General features: G+C 46.6%; 1 protein-coding gene across 2 annotated transcripts in view; it reads right to left on the reverse strand.

Annotated features, from left to right (window-relative positions):
• Positions 1-6,875: 6,875 nt before the first annotated feature.
• The window catches only part of Mas1 (MAS1 proto-oncogene, G protein-coupled receptor), a 44,464-nt gene continuing 31,085 nt past the window's right edge, over positions 6,876-20,254 (reverse strand). For both annotated transcript variants that reach the window (XM_070010962.1, XM_070010963.1), the window contains exon 3: positions 6,876-8,827. The gene's annotated coding sequence lies outside the window, so the exon portion shown is untranslated. The remainder of the gene's footprint in view (positions 8,828-20,254) is intronic.

Here is a 20,254-nt window from a genome sequence, read left to right on the forward strand (position 1 = left end):
GACCATCTCCAGCACCACAAGTAAAACCCTCACCTTAGAGACATCTCGGAGCTAAATTGCTTGGCTAGGGAGTAAGCCAAGCCTCCCAGTCTCATGTCTCCCCAGGTAATCCAGGCTGGCCTCAAACTCATGGTCCCCCTTCTTCAGTTTCCTGAGTGCTACCATGCCCAGCTTCTACTGTATTTCTAAACCACGATCGGATTCAAGACATGTGACTCACTGTTTTCATTTTGTAATGTTCTGGTCTTCGGATTGAACTCAGATCCCCGTGTGACCTGAGCCATACCCCAGTCCTCTGAATTTTGTAATGTTCTTGACCAGTGGAGTCACGGGTTCATGTGGAGATAGAAACTGTCAGATCTTTATTCTCAAGATTTCACTGAAGGAAGTTCTCCCTCACAGGCTTAATAGAAACAACAACAAAGTTATTGGGCCTCCATTTTTCTCTTCTCTGCTTCCTCTCCCCAAAATGGCATCATTCAGAGAAAAGATCCATGGATCCAACAGCCAAAGACCAAATGTTTCATTGACTCTATACATGGTACTAAAGATGTAGAAAAAAGAAGACATGGTACTCACTGAAGAGACTCACAGGAGACAGGATTGACAGACACCTCTGTGCACATACAAGGAAGCCAAGACAAAGACCACCTCTAGTTCTAATCGCACCTGGAGGTAAGAAGAGTCATCCATCCCAGGGGCTTTGAGCTGGGTCTTGAAAAAAGGCTGCTCAGAAAAACATAACTTGTCCATTTGTTTTTTCCAAGAAGAAATGAATGGGGGCTGGAAAGGTGGCTCAGTGGTAAAACGCTTGCCTTGCATGCATGAGGCCCTGGGTTCAACTCCTCAGCACCCATAAGCAAAAAAAAAAAAAAAGCCGGAAGAGGCGCTGTGGCTCAAGTGGTAGAGCGCTAGCCTTGAGCTGAAGAGCTGAGGGGCAGTGCCCAGGTTCAGAGTTTAGGCCCATGACCGGACCCCAAAAAAAAAGAAGAAGAAGAAATGATGAAGATGAGAAATGTTTGCCCGGATCAACTCCTGTGGCAGATCTTGGAATGTGCTTGGGGTGGTGTGGCCAAAACACGGCTGAGAGTAGACAGGACAAGGGGCAGGGTTAGGGAGCAAGGGACAGGCCATCTTTAGGAACTTGGTGCTTTGTTAAAGAGAAGTGAAATTCAAGATGCTTTTCGCTGACTCACAGTGCAATCCAGTGTCCATTCTGAATAGATCACACTGAGTGAAAAAACAGTGGAGGGGGAGATTTCTAGAGCAGGGACTCAAGGTAGAGGCCTAGCTAGATAACTGTATATTCACACAGGAGCTGTGGGTTCAAGGTGTACAGTCACCCAGCTGTGGGTTTAATTGTGGCCCCAAAAGATGTTGAGGTCCTAACCCCCATTACTTCAAAATGTGACTTATTTGGAAACAATCTGACTAGTTTGGGGGGAAGATTCAAGTGTATAGTATGGCTGGGTGTGAGGATTCACACATGTATCCAGCACAAGGAAGGCTGAGGATGGAGGATCAAAACTCCCAAACTAACTTGGGCTACATAATGAAATCCTATCTCAAAAAAAAAAAAAATGAACTGTTTAGACAATGAAGTGGTTTAGACTGAAATATATTGCTTTTCCACTATCATGAGGTCAAAGATGACAAAAGTCAAACTATCATGCACACTGTACTCATTCATTCCATTCATTCCTAAGTAATGTACTCATTCATCTTCCTTTATTTTAAAAACTTTCTCTCTTGGCCGGGTGCCGGTGGCTCATGCCTGAAATCCTAGCTACTCAGGAGGCTGAGATCTGAGGATCACAGTTCAAAGCCAGCCCAGGCAAGAAAGACCATGAGACTCTTATCTCCAATAAACCACTCAGAAAACTGGAAGTGGTAGTGCTAGCCTTAAGCTGAAGAGCTGAGGGACAGCGCCCAGGCCCAGAGTTCAAGCCCCACAACTAACAAAAAACAAACAACAACAAAAAAAATTTCTCTGCACTGTCTGTTAATGCAAAGCATCTATGTGACGTTGTTTTTTGAACATCTATAACCTTATCCCACTGATTATTGACATGCTCTAATCTTATTCCAGTTAGTGTTTGTCTTTTTTAAATGGCATGTCAATTGTTTGATAAATTGTGAAACTTCTCCCCCATTTCCTCATGCTCCTTCCTTTTTCCTCTATCTATCTTAGCATGTGACAGTGTTGTTCTTTATAATGAATCAGCCATTGTGGGTAAATTTATTGTAGCATATGTCACTGCTGCTTTGCCGAAAAGGCACGTATCACACACACACACACACACACACACACACACACACACACACACACAAAACCTGCCAGCCTTCCTCAAGAAACTCCCAGGGAGCCAATAGCAGAGAGCGTGGTCTAGTCTCTGCCTTCTATCAGCTCATTGACTTTGGACAGGTTGTTTAACCTTAACTTCACTTTCCACATCTAGAACGAGGATCAGTGAACTTTGTGTAAACAGCCCAATCACAAATACCTTAAGGTTTACAGAACATATGGCTTCTGCAACCACTGCTCAAGTGTGCCCTCGTGGCATGAGGCAGAGCTAAGCTCAAGCAATCAGTAATGTGTAAGCTTATACACGCCACTCTGTTCCAAGAAATTCTGACTTATGAAATCAGGCAGCCAGTCAGCTAGATTTGGTCCAGAGTCTGTAGTTGGCCAAGCTCTGATCACATGACCCCAGGATGGACCTAAGTCCAGGGCTTTGTGGTTAACTCTTTCATGCCTATCACACCCACTGACTTAGCAAAGGTGTCTATGCCCTGGTTCATAACAGATAGCTTAAGCCTGCCATGTGAGAAATGTGGGGGATAGGATGGCTGGAGGCTTCTGAGAAAACAGCTTCATGCTCTCAATAAAATGATGCCGGAAGAAGCTAACCTCCTTGCCAGCTGCCATTGGCTCACACCTATAATCTCAGCTACTCAGGAGACTAAGAACTGAGGATTGAGGTTCAAAGCCAGCCAGTCAGGAAATTCTGTGAGACTCATATCTCCAATTAAGCAGCAAAAAGCTGCTTGTGGCTTAAGTGGTAGAGTGCTAACCTTAAGCAAAAAAAAGCCAAGGGACAGAGCCCAAGCCCTAAATTCAAGTCTCAGTAGTGACCAAAAGAAGAAGGAATAACAGGAAGAGAAGGAGACAGAGAAGAACTCTGGCCTGCTTCTCTGTAGTTAGTAGGGACACAGAAGCAGACATGCTGCGTTTGGGTGGCGATACATCACTAGCCTTGGGAAACTTAGAGCATGGTAGGGAAGATTCCCTCCGGAACTTCTCATGTGAGCTCAAAACCCCTTCCAGATTCTCTCTGTTAACTCCGAATTGGGTCATCTGTTATCTGGGCTAACAGCATCCCAAGTGCAAACCTTACTCTGGAGTGCTTATGCGACCAAATAGGGAAAATGTGGGTATGTGAAGGGGGCATGCAAATTAGGACGCTCTCATGTTCAACTAATCACCAGAACTCTGGCTCACCGCTGGACTGCAGCCACAGGAACTCCCGTGCCCTTGACACACATATTTCTTTGAAAATGGAAACCTTCATCTCACTTTAACGATTCAAAAAAATTTTGCAAACTGTCCCTTCTCTTTGCTTGAAATTTCTAACCCACATGAGAAAAAAAAAAAAACCTCATTGGAAAGAAGGCCACAGTAATAACTAGTCTATGGAAACATGGTCCATTCAATGACAGTGCGGAAGTGAGTGAAGGGTTGAGAGCCCTTTCTCTTTCTCTTCTCCTTCCCTCCCCTCCCAGCCTCCCTCCCTTTCTTTTTCCATCCCTTTCTTCCTTTTCTTTTTTCTTTCTACTACTGAGGTTTGCTTGCTAGGCAGGTGCTCTGCCATTTGAGCCATACCCCCAGCTCTTCCCTTCCTTCCCACCTAAAATCTATCTATGAGAGGGCTTCATACCTACAGTACCAGCTACTCAGAGGCAGAGATTGGGAGGATTGTAGGTCAAGGCCAGCCAGTCCAAAAAAAAAAAGTGAGGGTCTATTATAAAGAAACATGTCAGGCATAGAGGTGCACAGATGCAGTCCCAGATATGAGGAGGGTATAGGCAGAAGGAATGTGATTTGAGGCTGGCCTTGGGGGGAAAGCATCAGTTCCTATCTGAAAAACAACTATAAACCAAAAATGGTGGATGCATTTCTCAAGTGGAAGAGTATTTTCCTAGCAAGCAGAAGGCCCTGAGTTCAAGCCCAAGTAATTCACATACATGCACACACACACACACACACACACACACACACACACACACACACACACACACACACACACACACACACACACACACACACACACACACACACACCTAAAAAATAATCAATAGGGAAGTTGAGCTTGAGGGATGGAGAACTAGAATATTTTTTTCATGGGTTTTCTTTAACTTCTGCTTCTGAGTAAATTATTACATGGTGAGTATCACTAGTAATATTCTCTAGTGTAAAAAGGTGACTGTCCTTTTCTATAACAAAACACTCGAGCATATAATGTCTAATAAATAAATAGGTTGATCTGCTCAGGTTTTTAGACGTGGACTGAACAGCATTGGGAGTGGCTCTTTGAAGCTCCTGTTTACCTGCCTTCCTGATGAGTGGCCTGTTGGCAGGCCAGTGTCAGATCATATCACCAGAGGAGAGGATCCAGCCTTTGCCTCCTACAACAATACAAGAAGTAAGCAGGTTGGGGTGACTAGGGGACTAGTTAATTCCTTCTAGCAGCCACACTCCAATGACATCTTGTAAGACACTACCACCAATCAATATGGCCGGATGGGGATCCAAGCAAACCACAAATCACATCCAAACTGTAGCAGATAGCCATAGATATTTGTGGTTATTTATTAAAATCAAAAAATGGGACTGGGGGTATGACTCAGGGAATAGAGCTCTTGAGGTCCTGAGTTCAATCTCTACAACTGCAAAATCAAACTGAAAAGCAGCCATGTATCTTCTGGTTAAAACCATCTCATTCTTTCTCTTCCTCTCTGTGTCCTCCCCCCCCCCCCCCAGAGAGGCTACCGGCACAAGCAGGAATTTTTTTCCTATTTCCTTATCTTTTTAGGATGACCCAGTTCCAGGATGATTTAAAATTTGAAACAAAGAACTAAACCAATCCAGGATAGTATGTTGCAACTTGGATTACTTACATTGTATGCACAGTGTTCCAGAACAAATCCTGACTCTAATTTGTCCAGATCCTGCAAGGAGCCCAGGTGACTGACAGTTGACCTTTACAACAGGCTGTAGGGCTTGCTCCCTTTCATCACACTGGTGAACAGAGGTTTGCGAGACAGACACAACTTGCCCTGGCTCTAGAACAAGGATTGGGGTCTAGGAGACTTGCAGAAGCGTGAGCCTGCAGTGGCTTGTGTTCACACAGAGCTCACCCTTGGGTGCCATGCACACTGGGGAGGTGCTGGCAGACCGGAGCTGCAATCGGCTGACCAGAGATGTCCCAGCTGCCTTCAGACCCCGGGAAGTTTGGTATACCAGGCTGCAGTTCACACCTCTGATTAATGACAGAACAGGGATCCCAGCAGAGTCTGAGTTTCTGATTCAGATTCCCATCTTCTTGACCATGACCAACTGTCTTCTCTCAAGTCCAGCCCCCAAATACTTCTGTGTGGAACCTCAGTCAACCACCAGCCCCCTGCCCGGCCCCAGTGGACTCCTGGTCTGCATGGCATGGAGGCCTTCTGCTTTGAATACATACCACAGTTCTCATGCTCTGGTTCTTGTTGGGCATTTTTGTGCAACCAACTTGGAGTTACATTGCATATTGACTTTGTGCCCACATGCTGTTCCATGGGTTTGCCATATGACCCAGCACCAGGGCTGATCATGTAAGAATGCAGACACGTGGGTGGCATTGCATGGATGTATAACCGAGGCCACTGGGAGCATGGGGTGAACTCTGGGAGACCCAGGGCCCTGAGTGCACAGATTGCTTGTGGGGTGCTTAGCAAACACTTACCTCACCAGAAAGCATCTTAGGTTTGCGACCTGCTGGTCCTTGTGTATGATTAACTCAGCCTCCCTAACCTGAACTTCCTGATCTGTTAAGAGTGATTGTTTTGCTTACTAATGGGTGTGACAGGCCTAGCACTGCAACACAGCACTGGTGCCCGGTGCACAGGAAGGAGCTAAGCAAGCAGAAGTTGGTGGTAATGCTTGTTTTTAGGTATCCGTGACTATTATGGTTTTCTGGTTTGGCTCTCTCTCTCTCTTTCTCTCTGCTGGGGTTTGCTTTCTAGGCAGAGACTCTACCCTTTGAGACACAGCCCCACCCCAGTTTGGACCTTAAGTGTTCCCCACGCCCTTTTGTTGTTGGTAGTGGTGGTCATGGGTCTTGAACTCTGAGCCTGGGCAGTGTCTCTCAGCTCTTCAGCTCAAAGCTAGCGCTCTTCCACTTGAACCACAGCACCCCTTCCGGTTTTTTGGTGGTTAATTGGAGATAAGAGTCTCACAGACTTTTCTGCCCAGGCTGATTTTGAACTATGATCCTCAGATCTCAACCTCCTGAATAGCTAGAATTACAGGCATGAGCCACTGGCACCTGGCCCAAACACTTTTATACTAACGGTTTGGCTGCCAACACACAGAGCCACTGGGAAACGGTGGAACCTTTAAGAGGAAGTTAGGTCATTAGGGCATGTCCTTGAAGGGGATATTGGGACGTGGGGGAGGATCTCTCTTTCTTTGCTTCCTGGCTGTATGAGGTGAGTAGTGTAGCTTCACCATACAATCCCCACCATGACACCCTGCCTCCCAGAATAAATAAAGCCAACAAACCATGGAATGGAACTTCTGAAATCATGAGCCAGAATCGACCTTTACTGTTTCAAGTTGATTTATCTTAGATATTTCTTCCCAGCAACAAGAAGCTGAACAACACAGTGACAAAACCATTGGCTTAAGCATGTTAAAAAGTAGACAGAGAGCCAGGTTCAGGTGACTCAGGACTATAACCTAGCTAGTTGGGTGACTGAGTTCAGGAGGATCTTGGGTGGAGGTTAGATGTGACAAAGAAACAAACGGAAAACTCACAAGACCCTTCTTCATGCAATAGCTGGGTATGCACGTGTCTTCGAGGCTGTGGGAGGCTGAGCTGAGGAGGTTCACGATTCCAGCCAAGCTCTGGAGGGTGTGGAGATATACTCAAGCTGTGGAATACTTGCCTAGCAAGCATGAATCCCTGAGTGCAAACCCCAGTGCTTAAAGAGAAAGGGAGAGAGAGAGAGAGAGAGAGAGAGAGAGGAGAACGGAGAGAGGGGGAAGGGGAGGAGAGGAGAGGAGAGAAAAGGAGAAGAGAGGAGGGGGGAAGAGGGAAGGAGAGGAGGGGACATTTTCTAGATGGACCTATCTCAACAGTAAAAACCTAGCATAGTGGCTTGTGCCTGCCATCCTCACACCATTAGTACAGATACACTTGCATTAATTTTGCTGTTACTGTGAACCTGCTCTGGAGGGTACATTTAAGCTGGACAAAATAGGAATCCTCTTCTTTTCTAGTGCTGCAGTCCTACGAGCTATTGGGTTTGAAGTAGAAAGCAGTCACTGAGGGTCCCTGTGTGCAGAAGTCATTCGGTTGTCGGTGGTTACCAGCAAGGACACCAACCGTTACACCCCTCTCTATCAGGAATTCCCAGAGTGTGATCCAGGGACTGCGCAGTGGCCCCAAGACCCTGGCAGGGGCTGTGTAGAGTGGAAGCCATTTCCTCATTCTTCTCCCAGCCCCGCAGGTCTGTGGTGGTGTTTCCCAGGGTGTGCTTGCCAGGGAGCGTGTCATCTTGGTGAAAAGCATGCATGCATGTGTTTAATGTGCTCTCCACAATCACTGTTAATGCAGTTAAAAACTTAGATAACACTCCTATCTTATGAAAAGTTCCATAATAGTTAAGAATGCTAAATGTTCAGGAGTCCGTGGGATACATTTGCATGGCAGTCAGTGAAAAGTGATGCAAAGAATAAGAACAAGATGCACAGATTGAAAAACAAACAAACCACAACAACAACAAAAAGAAGGCTAAGGGGCCCTGAGACAAAAAGGCTGGGGAGCTGTGATTCCAGATGCTTCTGTGCTTAGTTCCCCAGGAATCTATGCAAAGTCATCTCACCCACCTTCCCGGGTCACATCCGTCTTCATTCCCTTGGTTAGAAAATGGAGTGGCCTTTGATTTCATAACACATTCTCCTGATGGGTCTCTAAATAAATCCTGCCCACAGGCCTGTTAAAATTGCTATGGGCAGACAAGCGAGAGGGAGGGTTTCCACCACTGCAGGGCTATGGAAGAGTCAATTCTCTCTACGTTAGTAAGTGATATCCATGGAGCCAGGCTGCACAGACCCCTGCGTCCATCTGGCCCCTTGCATTCTGTTTGATTTTCCACCTTAGAGCTGTGCTTTCCTGTGAAGCAATTATCTGCTGGCGTTGGGGAAATCGCCCAGTGCAATCTCTGAGCTGTTCTGTAAAGGATTTCCTGTTGCCCAAGTGTGTGTGACAGGGGTGGTGGTACAGTCACTTGCAGGGCTTGAACACGAGCTCATTACACACGAGTCACTGCTGCATGCTTTCCGTCCCACAGACTGTGCAGATGGTGCAGTTGTTCGCACACCAGGGGCCGATTTGCCACCAAAGGGACAGGAGGCCCATGAGCACCAAGGGCAGCCTCACTTGACCTTGGCATCCCTCCAGCTGTCCTTTCTGGTCAGAGATTGAAGACAACATGGAAGCTGCGTGGGATCCGTCTGCCCAGGATGATCAGACTCAGGTTTTCCCAGCACTGGAACTTTGGGCTAAAGAGAGAAGCCAAGACACATTTTAAGAAAGAACAACAAACGCACATTTCCTGGTAGTGAATAGACCTTGTGAACTGTTTAATCATTTACAAAGGAGCCCCCTTCCCCTTGCTAGAGGTCTCCCCCAGGAGATAAGACCATCCAGGGCATGTTTACCCACACAGCTAAATGTGGCTGCTTACCAAGACTTACAGAGAATGGCCCATCCTTGGCAGAACAAAAATGTTCCAAATGCACTGAGATGCAGAACTAACATCCAAGGGTCCTAGAAACAATGAGCCGAGGTCCTTGTTCTACGCATGCAATGGTAGTTCTGTTCTGTCCACCTCCAAGGCCACTCCCAAGCTAGTTGCCAACAGTCTCAGCCTCCTGACTGGTCTTCCTCTTTTCCTCATTCAGCTACTGGGGATGGTTTAGGAAGCTGGAATGCTTTAGAATCAGATGTCAAAGCATTTATCAGTGGATTTCCTGCTCAGCTCTCCAATCACATCCCCTACCCCCAAACTCTTCACTTGTCACCCAAGGGTCTTTCTACCAGGGCACCAGGGCAGGCAGGCAGGCAAATGACACCCACTTTTGATCAGAGTTTACACATGTTTAGTTCTTGGGCCTAAAAGCCACCGATGTCTGTGTGAGACGTGATTCTACAGAGCAGGTCTGCAGCTGCAAGAGCAGAGATAAAGTATGCAATGCCCAGGAGAGGGAGGAGGATGGCTCAAAGAGGAAAGCAATGGATTGCAACAGCACAGTTAGGCTGTGGGCAGCCAGGGGTGTAATTGAGGTGGAGAAAGCAGGCATGCAGACCAGCCTGAAGCTAGTCAGACTCTAATCCATTGTCGAGAGCCAGGAGGCTCCTAAGTCACCAGTGACAGAGACAGGTGCTTCATGGGAGTGAAGAGGAAAGTCAAGTCTCTCTTGGACAAGGTGGTCTTCACCAGAATCAGTGTTTAATATCCTGCCTGGGGTACATTGGCCCTCCTGCACTTCCCCTCCCCAGACTGAAGACTGAGTTAGGAGAGCAGAAACCCCTGAGAACACACTCAGGTACCATGTACTCAGGTACCATGAGCAGTGTTCTGGTTCCCTGGGCAGAATCCTCAGGTCTCTGAGTCCCACAGAGATCTGTAGAGCTCATGCTGGTTGGCTAGGTATCAATGCTGAAGACCCAGGTAGATGGGCTTGGTGGGAAGAGCTGTGCAGGTGGGGCAAAGTGGCCAGAATAACTAAAACAACGGGGGTCTAGTGGTCCCAAAGGAATCTTCCAGTCAGGACAAGAAAGTTGACCCAATATGTCCTCATTCATTACTTTTTTCTGTCTGCAAGTGTTGAGTTACACTTATTCTTGTTTGACTAGAAGTTTGAGGTAGAGAAGTATGCTCTTAATTTGAGAGCCCTCTGTTTTGTTTTGTTTTTTGATATAGGTATTCATAGTGATCCGGTTTCCTCTTAGCACTGTCTTTGCTGTAGCCCAAAGGTTCTGATGGTGGTGTTTCATTTTCAGTAGATATTTGAAACTCATTGACTGACCCCCTTTGTCATGACAGTGACCCACCCACCATTCAGCACGGGGCTACCGGGTGGCTGTGTGTTTGAATTTTTGTATTATCTTTTGCTGTTGAGTTCCAGTTTAATTCTGTTATGGTCTGATAAGACACAGGGAGTTATTTCGATTTTCTTGCATTTGATGTCATGAAACATGATCTATTCTGTAGAAGTTTCCATGAGCTGCTGAGAACAATGTGTATTGTGCAGCTGTTGGGTGAGTTATCTGTAGACATCTGTCTAACCCACTAGGCCTATGGTGTCACTTAGTTCTGGAATGTGCTTGTTGATTTTTTTTGTTCAGCTGGCCTGTCCATTTGTGATTAAGCCTCTCACTATAGCTGTTCTGGGACTTCTGTTGGAGCTCATAACTCCAGAAGTGTTCATTTGATGAACCTGAATTCACTATTACTTGGTGCACATATGTTAACCACTGTTGAGTCTTCTTCACAGATCATTCCCTTTATTAATATCAAGTGGCATTTTTATCTCTTTTGATTGATTTTAGTTTGAAGTTTCTTTAATCAGATATAAGTATAGCTACTTAATTTTTGGCTTGGTAGTTCTTGTCTCCTTTCATTCTAAGCCCAATTTTGTCTCAGTCTATGAGCTATGTTTTTTTTTTTGTTGGTCGTGGAGCCTGAACTCTGGGTCTGGGCGCTGTCCCTCAGCTCTTCAGCTCAAGGCTAGTACTCTACCATTTGAGCCACAGCACCACTTCCAACTTTTTCTGCTTATATGGTGCTGAGGAATTGAACCCAGGGCCTCATGCACTCAAGGCAAGCACTCTACCACTGAGCCACCTTCCCATCCCCAAGCTATGTTTCTTATAGATAACAAATGGTTGGATCTTACTTTTTAATCCAAGCTGCTGTTCAACACCATTTGGTTGGAGTTAAACCATTAGCACTTATTAATATTGAAGATATATCATTTTTCCTGTCATTTCTTTTGCTTTTATGATACTTGCTCCTTTCCTATTCCTACTTTGCTAATATTCTTATGTGGTAGGATATTTTTCTTTCTTGTATTTTCCTGTTTCAGATGTTCTTCTGGTGATAGAATTCCTTTAAGTATCTTTTGTAGTATTGGTTTAGGAGTCATGAATTCCTTTAGCCTTTTTCTTGTGTGTGGAGGATTTTTATTTCTCCCTTGATTGTGAAAAGTAGCTTCTTTGCTGTGTACACTAGACTAGATTGGCAATTTTTTTTATCTCAGGTCTTTTTTTGGGGGGGGGGTTCAGTCATGGGGCCTGAACTCTGGGGATGGGTGCTGTCCCTCAGCTCTTCAGCTCAAGGCTAGTGCTCTACTACTTGAGCCACAGCACCACTTCTGTTTTTTTTCTTTTTTGCTTACGTGGTACTGAGGAATTGAACCCAGGGCCTCATGCATGCAAGGCAAGCGCTCTACCACTGAGCCACCTTCCCAGCCCCATCTCAGGTCTTAAATAATGTTCTTTTCATTCCCTTCCTTCATTTGAACTTTGTGTTGAGAAATCTACTGTTATTCTAATAGCCTTGTCATTGTATGTAATTTATCTCTTGTCCTCTGCAGCATACAATATTCTTTCATTATTTTCTATATTTTGTGTTTTAATTACAACACATCTCTCATTTTCTCAACATTCTCTAATCTATTATTCTCTGATTTAAGTCTACTCCACGTTCATGGCCTTCTTTCTTGAGATATGGGAAGTCTTTTTTTTGCTATTATGCTATCAAATGGGTTCTCAATACCTTTAGATGTATCTCTTCTTCTTTTATGCTCAGTAATCCTCCTTTTCTTGCTCTCCTCAATTACTGATCTCCATCCAAAATAACTGAGTTGCATGGTAGTTAAGTGAGTTAAAATTCATTTTTCCTTCAGAATTTCATAACCCTCAAATATCACTTAAAAATTGGGGCTAGCAACTCTGTAGCAAGATTAGAGTATGTGAAGAACGGGGAGGCTCATCACAAAATTGAACTTTACCGTGATGTACCTCACTTACCCAGACACTTAAATGGTAGGTAGAGGCGTGTGCTGAGGCAGGATGAAGGCCTCATCCCTTGTGTCCACCAGTACCAACGTTAGCTCTGCAGGTGGCCAGTCTGCCCCTCCTCCGGCTCTGTGGTACAGCAAGGGCCACACATTCTATGCACTTCTCTTTTCTCTTCTTCCCTCCCCACCCTTCCTACCCTCTCCTATTCTCATCTTTATTCTCATTCTCTTCTCTCCTCCTTTTCCTCTCCTTCTTCTTTTCTTCGTTTCATAACATGCTGTAGGGGTTTATTCTTCTTGGAGCTCGTGTTGGAGGCTCAGTCCTTCTCGTCTGCCTTTCTAATGGCAGCTGGCACATTGCTCAGCACCCCATGCTTCTTCCTGGTGCAGATGTGCATTACCACTGTTCCATTTGTTGCTCTTCATATTGTGGACAGGGTCTTTCCCTACTGCCTAGGCTACCCTCTTGTCCCAGACTCCACGTGCCAGAATCACAGGTGAGTACCATCACACCTGGCCTCACCCTTTTGGATGAGCTTGAAGACCCATTTATCCTCCAGGACTTCATGGAGCTCTTTGCTATGTCACTCCTTAGGGGTGCAGCTGCACATCTTCCAAATCAAATCCTGTAGAGCTTGGTGGCTTGGTGGCTTGGTGAAGCACCTGTGGTGTCAGCTGGGCTTTGGCTTGCCCACATCCTTGGTCACCTTGTAGCTCTTGTCCAAGTCCATGACCATAGGAGAGCTCAGAGCCCTGGCCTCAGGACACATCCTATGCTTAGTTCATGCAAAGTCACAAGGCTAAGTTTTCTTCCCTTACACGGGACATAGGCGTTTATATTGGTAAATATTTAACAACCAGTTTTCTGGGGAGAGAAGCAAAGGTTTGTAATTTTTGTTGCTTTTCTTGGTATAGACACCTCCTCCATGCCAATTTCAATATCAAACTGACATCACTGAGTTCGGATATAGGAAGAAATGGAGGAGGCTGACTCAGGAAGCATCTGGTAGAAACCAGAACAGAGCACACAGCCGTGTCTTGAAGGGCTTAGTTTCTCAAGGGGTTGACCACAGCTGAAGCATCTGCATTTCTTCCATGTATGGATCAAGAGAACATGACCCAGTGTACTGCCTGCCCACAATCCCCCCCCCCCCAGAGTGTGTTTCTCTGACTACAATGGCTACAACATCCTAACTATCTGTCCTTGGCTCTGCTTTCATCTCTGTTGTTATTCTGAACTTCTTCACAGGCTCCTACAGTTTGACATAACCTTTGATTCAGATAACCCAGATCTCCGCTAGACTTCTCTTCCAGAGACAACATCTGAATGTCCAGATTCCTGTGGACAGATAAACAGATCTCACCGGGACTTACAGCCAGCTTCTACGAGACCAAACCATTCTCTTCTCCTGAAATCAGCCTTTTCTCCTGTGAACGATTCTCCATCTTCCCCATGGTGCAAAGCTCAAAGTGACCTTGAGAAGTTCTTTCTCTTCAAACTTCTGGAAATCTGTACTTCTGCCCCCTGAGTCTCTCTCTTTCTCATGTTCCTTCTCTCCACCTCAGCTACGTTATGTCATCTGTCACCATGCCCGGATTCTCTTCTCTCCACTTTCCTGCTCACACTGGTCCACCCCAGTGACCCAAAGTAGGGCTTACCTGACCGTCTAGTATGGGTGCAGAAAGAAAATACCAGGGACAGTTTAATGTTTTGTTATCTTAATATCTTCCCTTCACTGTCTTAAATTACAATGCTACACTTTATAAATAAAAATCCTTCCGTGGGATGCATGATCACATTTTTTAGTATTACATGATCAAAATCAGTTTGTAAATCTCACAACCCTGAACTACTAACCCAGCAGATTTTCTGCTACACAACCTTCTTGTGCACCTCCTTTTCTCCATAGCATTTGGCGACCCCATCGATGTCACTTCCCTCATCAGATCTTTTTCTGTTTCCAATGCCACCAACCTCTTTCATTTACCCAGAACACTCCATATACCACATACTGATTTTTGCCTTGCAAATCGGAAGTTCCAAGAGGGCACAGATCCCTTTTCATCTTTCTCCAGAGCCTGTCATTGCTCCAGGCACATAGAGACACATATTTGAAGTAATACACCCTCTTAGTTATGGATCCTAATAATCTCTCCCATTTCAATACACAAATCTTCACAGAGGTGTAAAGGAGATTAGCAAGACGCTGTACAAGACTGAACACCTGTCCTGGTGGGGAAAGCAAGTGATACACACAGCCTCCAGGTTTCAGTTTAGTATTGACAGAATCCACAAGGTGGCAGGATGGCATCGCTGGCCTTGCACTTGAAGTCTCTCCTCAGACATGACAAGCCTACCCACTAACCTGCCCTCAGAACACAGCAGTGTCCCCAGGATAACACGGCAGGAGCTGATGCGACTCGCCACACAGGCTGACCTTTGTCAAGGGGGAGAGGACGGGCCATGCCCCCTGTCTCCTGAACATGGGCTCAGATTCAGCAAGCTGGGTTTCCTGTGAGCCCCATAGTTGGAGACAAGTCTCAGCAACATAATGAGACCCGATCCAAAACAAAAACAAAAACCCAGATATAGCCCCTCCCCCACACCAGCACCACCCCTTCCCTTCCCTTCCCAGGTGCCTCCGCTTAGACCAGGGGGAAGCAGAGGAAGCTCCTTTCTGGAAGTGTTCCAAGGTTTCCCCAGCATCTCCCTGTCCCGGGATCTCCCACACTGGGTTATCAGCATTCCCCTCTGGGGCTCATTGAAGGGATGGCAGAAGCAGACAGCAGAGGCAGCACTGGTTTAGGGTTTGACAGCATGGTGGAAGGATGCATGCCACGGAGTGGACCCGCTCTCCGCCCCTACACTTCCTGGGAGACTGGCCAAGGTCGCCGGGACTTCTCTCTGAAGATGGGAGCTGTGCGTGACACGTCTGATTACTTGGGTCCTGCCTTCATCCTCCTCTGGCCTCCTCTGCTGCATAGAGCCTGGAGGACCAAGAGCCAAGCCGAAGAGCAAACAGTGTCCTGCTCCAGCATGATAAAATGTCACTCCGAAGACTCGCTGTGTTCCCACAGAGAGCTCGCGGGCTGGCAAACCTCCTCTGGCTCCGAAGACACTTTTTGTTTGCAGTTTTCCACACCATCTTATCTCTGATTTTGATAAAGTTCATTTATTTGAAAAGCTCCTGGAAGAGGTTCAGTGAGGATTTTAAGTTAAAGAGCTTTATTGATGCCTTATTAGCATGCAATAAATTGTATATTGACACACAACAGGCTGTCTGGTCTTCTTACACATTAGGGGGTACATGTTATCTACAAAATGTGGGACAGAAGACTCAGGATGTGAGGTTTATAGAACCTTCTAGGAGACCTGTGCAAGTTTCCTATATGTCTAAATCGGAAATACCCATTGACAAGAACTTTCCATTTAAGACACATTTACTAAAAGTACCATAAAGCACGGCTACGTTCTCCAAAGGCAATCTTGCTCCTTGTTGATGATCTTCCAACTGGAAAATGGCCATTAGCCTTCAACCTTCCAGATGCTTCTGCTTGATGGGGGTGGAGGTGTTAGTTTCTTTACACTGTAACATGGCCCTGATGGCTCCAGACAGCAGAGCAGGGTATGTTTTGGCTTCCCTGGTCCCATCCCTCTCAGCACAGCAGCCTTCCTTCCATCAGTCCCCTGCCTCCCCACCCTGGCCGTGCCTGTGGCTGAGTCAGAGAGAAGAAGAACAGACTCCGAAAGTTCCATCCAAGGAGAGAGACTTGGGGTTTGCTCAGATTCACAGAAGGCAGAAAGCATGAAAATCACAGACAAGGATTTCCAGCCGTCATCTGTGTAATAACTGGATTTAAACACTCCTCAGAAGTTGGGACTCAGAGCCTTGTGCCTTTCTGCTGGAAGGCGGTCCCTCCATGGGATGAACCCATAAACAAACAAACAAGAAAACACAGGGCTCTGTCACACACGAACACCAGCCAGGCTTCCAGATTTTCTTCCAGATTTTCCTGGCTCAGGGGGAAGCCCACCCAGTAAACAAAGTGTCCAAATGACAGCAAATACCTGAACTTGAACATCACTGTACTTCCTGCAGAATGGAATTCCAGAACAGGCAAAGGACCCCCACATGAACTCATTATCATGACGAAATCACAAGGAACTTGAACATGAAGGGCAGTGGCAGTCCAGGGCTCACAGAATAGGAATTCGTTGGCATTTACTCACGTATCAAGTTACCCTTCCATGCAGAAGGTCCTTGGTAAATTTGGCGAAGAGATCAGAAGTGGCCCCAGGAAAGGCTCATGCTTTGGTGGGATCCCCTAGCCCTGAGTGTCAGGCAGGGCCTGTGACTCATGCATGACCAGTAGACTGTGGCAGAGGAGGCAGGATGTCTCTCATGTATATAAGAGCATCTTGCAAGCAGACAGACTGGACTCTTCCTCACTGGTCTTGAGGAAGCTGCCCTGAAGTTAGGAAGTAGCCATCCTGGAGAAGCCCTGCCTACCCAGCACAGCCAGGAGCAGGGAGCAGCTTCCAGCAAGAAACCAAAGCTCCAGCCCTGCAGCCTGAAGCAGGATGCCTGCTGGCCACCTGAGCGTGAGTGAGCTGGCAAGGATGCAGGACTCATACACACAAGCCAGCCTCTGATGACGCTGTAGCCTGGGCACTGCCAAAGCCAAGTGCTCAGACTTCTGACCCTTAGAGATACTGAGATAATGAGCAGTTGGTTTGACATCACTAAGTTTGTAGGCATTTGTCATGCAATACTATAGAAGAGAAAAATTAGTTTGGCTTGCTGATCAGCCTTAGGACATAGACAATTTCTAGTGACCTTCTATGCTATAAGATATCTCCTTTTCTTGTCCCCCACCAAAGATAGGACTCTAAATCTCCAATGCCTGGAGGAGCACCTGGGAAGCCAGGGACACAGAGCAGAGGGAGGAAGGTTCCTTGTGGGGAACCCGAACCTCACTATCACAAAAATGAAGAAGAAGCTGGGTGCTGGTGGCTCACGCCTGTAATCCTAGCTACTCAGAAGGCTGAGATCTGAGGATCGCAGTTCAAAGTCAGCCTGGGTAAGGAAAGTCCATGAGACTCTTATCTCCAATGAATCACCAGAAAACTGGTGGTGGCGCTGTGGCTCAATTGGTAGAGTGCTAGCCTTGAGCTGAAGAGCTGAGGGACAGCGCCCAGGCCCAGAGTTCAAGCCCCACAACCGACAAAAAAAAAAAAAATGATGGAAAACATGAGCGTCCAAACAACAACAAAATAATAACTGCTTGCTTGAGATTCTGTTTAATTTGACAGACAAAACAACAGAGGGCGCATGGCCTCCAGCATCACACAGCTACGCCATGGTAAGACTAAGCACAGTCCTCTCATCAAGAGCCCGGGAGTCCTATCACCGAGTACTTCCTGTGACTAATGTTTTGGGATGATTTTCATTTTTTCTGTTCTTTTTACTAATTTAGGAATACTGTGAGATTGCAACTGTGAGTCAAATGATTAGCAAAGACAAACAAGTTTTTTAAAAATGCAACAGCGCAGTCAACCTTATTCTTTGGAAGAGAAATGCCTGTTTGGCTGCCCTTTTTGAACCTTTCCAACAGGTTTTGCATACTTGAGGCTTCAAATCACTCCCATAACCAAGCACAACAGAACAGCACACATAGACTTGTGAAAGAGAGAAAGAAAGAAAGAAAGAAAGAAAGAAAGAAAGAAAGAAAGAAAGAAAGAAAGAAAGAAAGAAAGAAAGAAAGAAAGAAGGAAGGAAGGAAGGAAGGAAGGAAAGAAAGAAAGAAAGAGAAAGAAAGCCTTTAGTTTGTGGTTTCCCCACCTCCTGTTTGTTTCCCTCCATTCACCTATCTGCTCTTGAGGGTCCTTTCCTATAAAGAAACGGAAAGGTGGGCTCTTGGACCTGTAGTAGCCAATGCCTCCCTTTAGACCTGAACAAATGCATAGCCAGAGGGCCCCACCACTCCGGTCTGGTCCTGCATGCCTCCTTCCTTGCAGCAGGGGCACAGGAACTTGTGAGGACTGCAGCAGAGAACGCGGTTTCCTGGGCTTGGAAGCAGCTGCCGGGGGACCTCACTGTGGCCCTGCTGCCCACAAAGGGGCTGTGGTGTGGAGCAGGCCTTTTCACTGCCTGCTCATCTGCCTCTTGCTTCTCCTTGAACTTTTTATCTAATGGTCGCCACTTCTCTGAAGGCAGACTTCTAGGGCGGCCTCCTTTCTGGGCAGGCCCAGGGGACAAAGAAGGACTTGGTGGCAGGTAGAGGAAAAGTCAGGTTTGGGAATTTTATCTCCAACTTCAGCCTCAGCGTCTCCTTGGGCAGATCAAGGTAATAACACCCGCCCAGCTACCCAGGGCTGAGGGTAAACTGCAGGGGCTATGCGGAAGCCGTGGAGAGTCTTGGGTAATGTATGGGTACCATATCCTCAGCTGAGGGCTTAGAATGCCAGATACCAGTGCAGGGCAGCCTGGGTGACACACGCTTTTCTAAGTGCTTCCATCCAGTAACTTCTCCAGTAACTTCCTTCCAACCACACATGAGATAAACACATAGAATCAGGCCACATACACATACAGAAAGTGAACCAGGCATGGAGAGACATGCCTGACCCTAACCCTAGTCCCAGCACATGCAGGGCTGAGGCAGGTAGATCATGCGTTTGAACCAACTTGCGTGAGTTCCAGGCCAGACTGAGCTACATAATGAGACCTTGTCTTGATACACCAGGAAGAGGTCACTGAGGTCACTCGAGTGCTGATCTGCTGCAACACAAATTCTGTGAAGGTCACACTGGGAGATGTGCATCCCTGACAGGGGTCATCCATCACCATCAAACTAAACCACTGTCTTCAAGGAGCTCGGCACTCTCTCCCTCCTGCTCAGTGCTATGCCAACTTTGTTTTTCCATTTTGGAGGTGTGTGTGTGTGTGTGTGTGTGTGTGTGTGTGTGTGTGTGTGTGTGTGTGTATGTGGTACTGGGGTTTGAACTCGAGGCCTATCCCTTGCTAGGTGGCACTCTACCACTTGAACCATACCTCCAGCCCTATTTTTTCACTGGTTATTTTTGAGCCAGGTTCTTGCTTCTTGCCTAGGCATATAACTGAGCCATGCTCTGCCTATTTAGGCTTCCAGTTGTAGCTGGGATGACAGGTACACCCCATGGTATCCAGCTTTATCCACTGAGATGGCATCTTAGACTGGACTAGAATCCTTCCAGTCTCCACCACCAACATAGCTTGAATAATAGGTATGTGCAGCCAACCATGGGCTAAGAAGAGGTCTCAAAAGCTTTTCTGCTTGGGCTGGCCTTGAACTACAATCCTCCCGATCACAGCCTCCAAGTAGTTAGGAACATAGGCGAAGCACCATGAACCCTTTAACTATAGACTCACCGTGGGTGGCATTCATTTTGGGTTCTATCAGATGAGGTTGAGCCAGAAAAATATGTCTGTGACATTCCTTCATCAAATGAGGGGGGCAGGGTTCCTGGACTCACGGGGGGCCGGCTGGCCAGGGGGCTGCCAGCTCAGTGATTAGCCCCAGGGGTTCTCCTCCATGCCTCTACCTCGCTTTGCCATGACAACCATCTCTTGAGGGCCATGACCTTCTCAGAGAGAAAGAGCAGCCCTTCTTAGCTCAAGAGAAGCTTCCAGAGGTATCCTGGGAGCGATTTCTGCAGCACAATATTTGGGATTTGCTCCGAAATACTTAAGCGGCGAGAACTACAAATGACAACATCAAAACTGGGCTGAGGACAATAACAGATTGCCAAGGCTGACCCTCGGGAAGCTGGGCGTGTCTTTTATATACACCATGGTGAACTGCATTGAAAGGGCAGGAGGAGTCCCAACACATCCCAAAGATGGCCACCGGAAAGGGGGA

This window comes from Dipodomys merriami, unplaced genomic scaffold, assembly GCF_024711535.1.
Source record: "Dipodomys merriami isolate MVZ:Mamm:240054 unplaced genomic scaffold, mDipMer1.0.p SCAF_8, whole genome shotgun sequence".
Lineage (NCBI taxonomy): Eukaryota > Metazoa > Chordata > Mammalia > Rodentia > Heteromyidae > Dipodomys > Dipodomys merriami.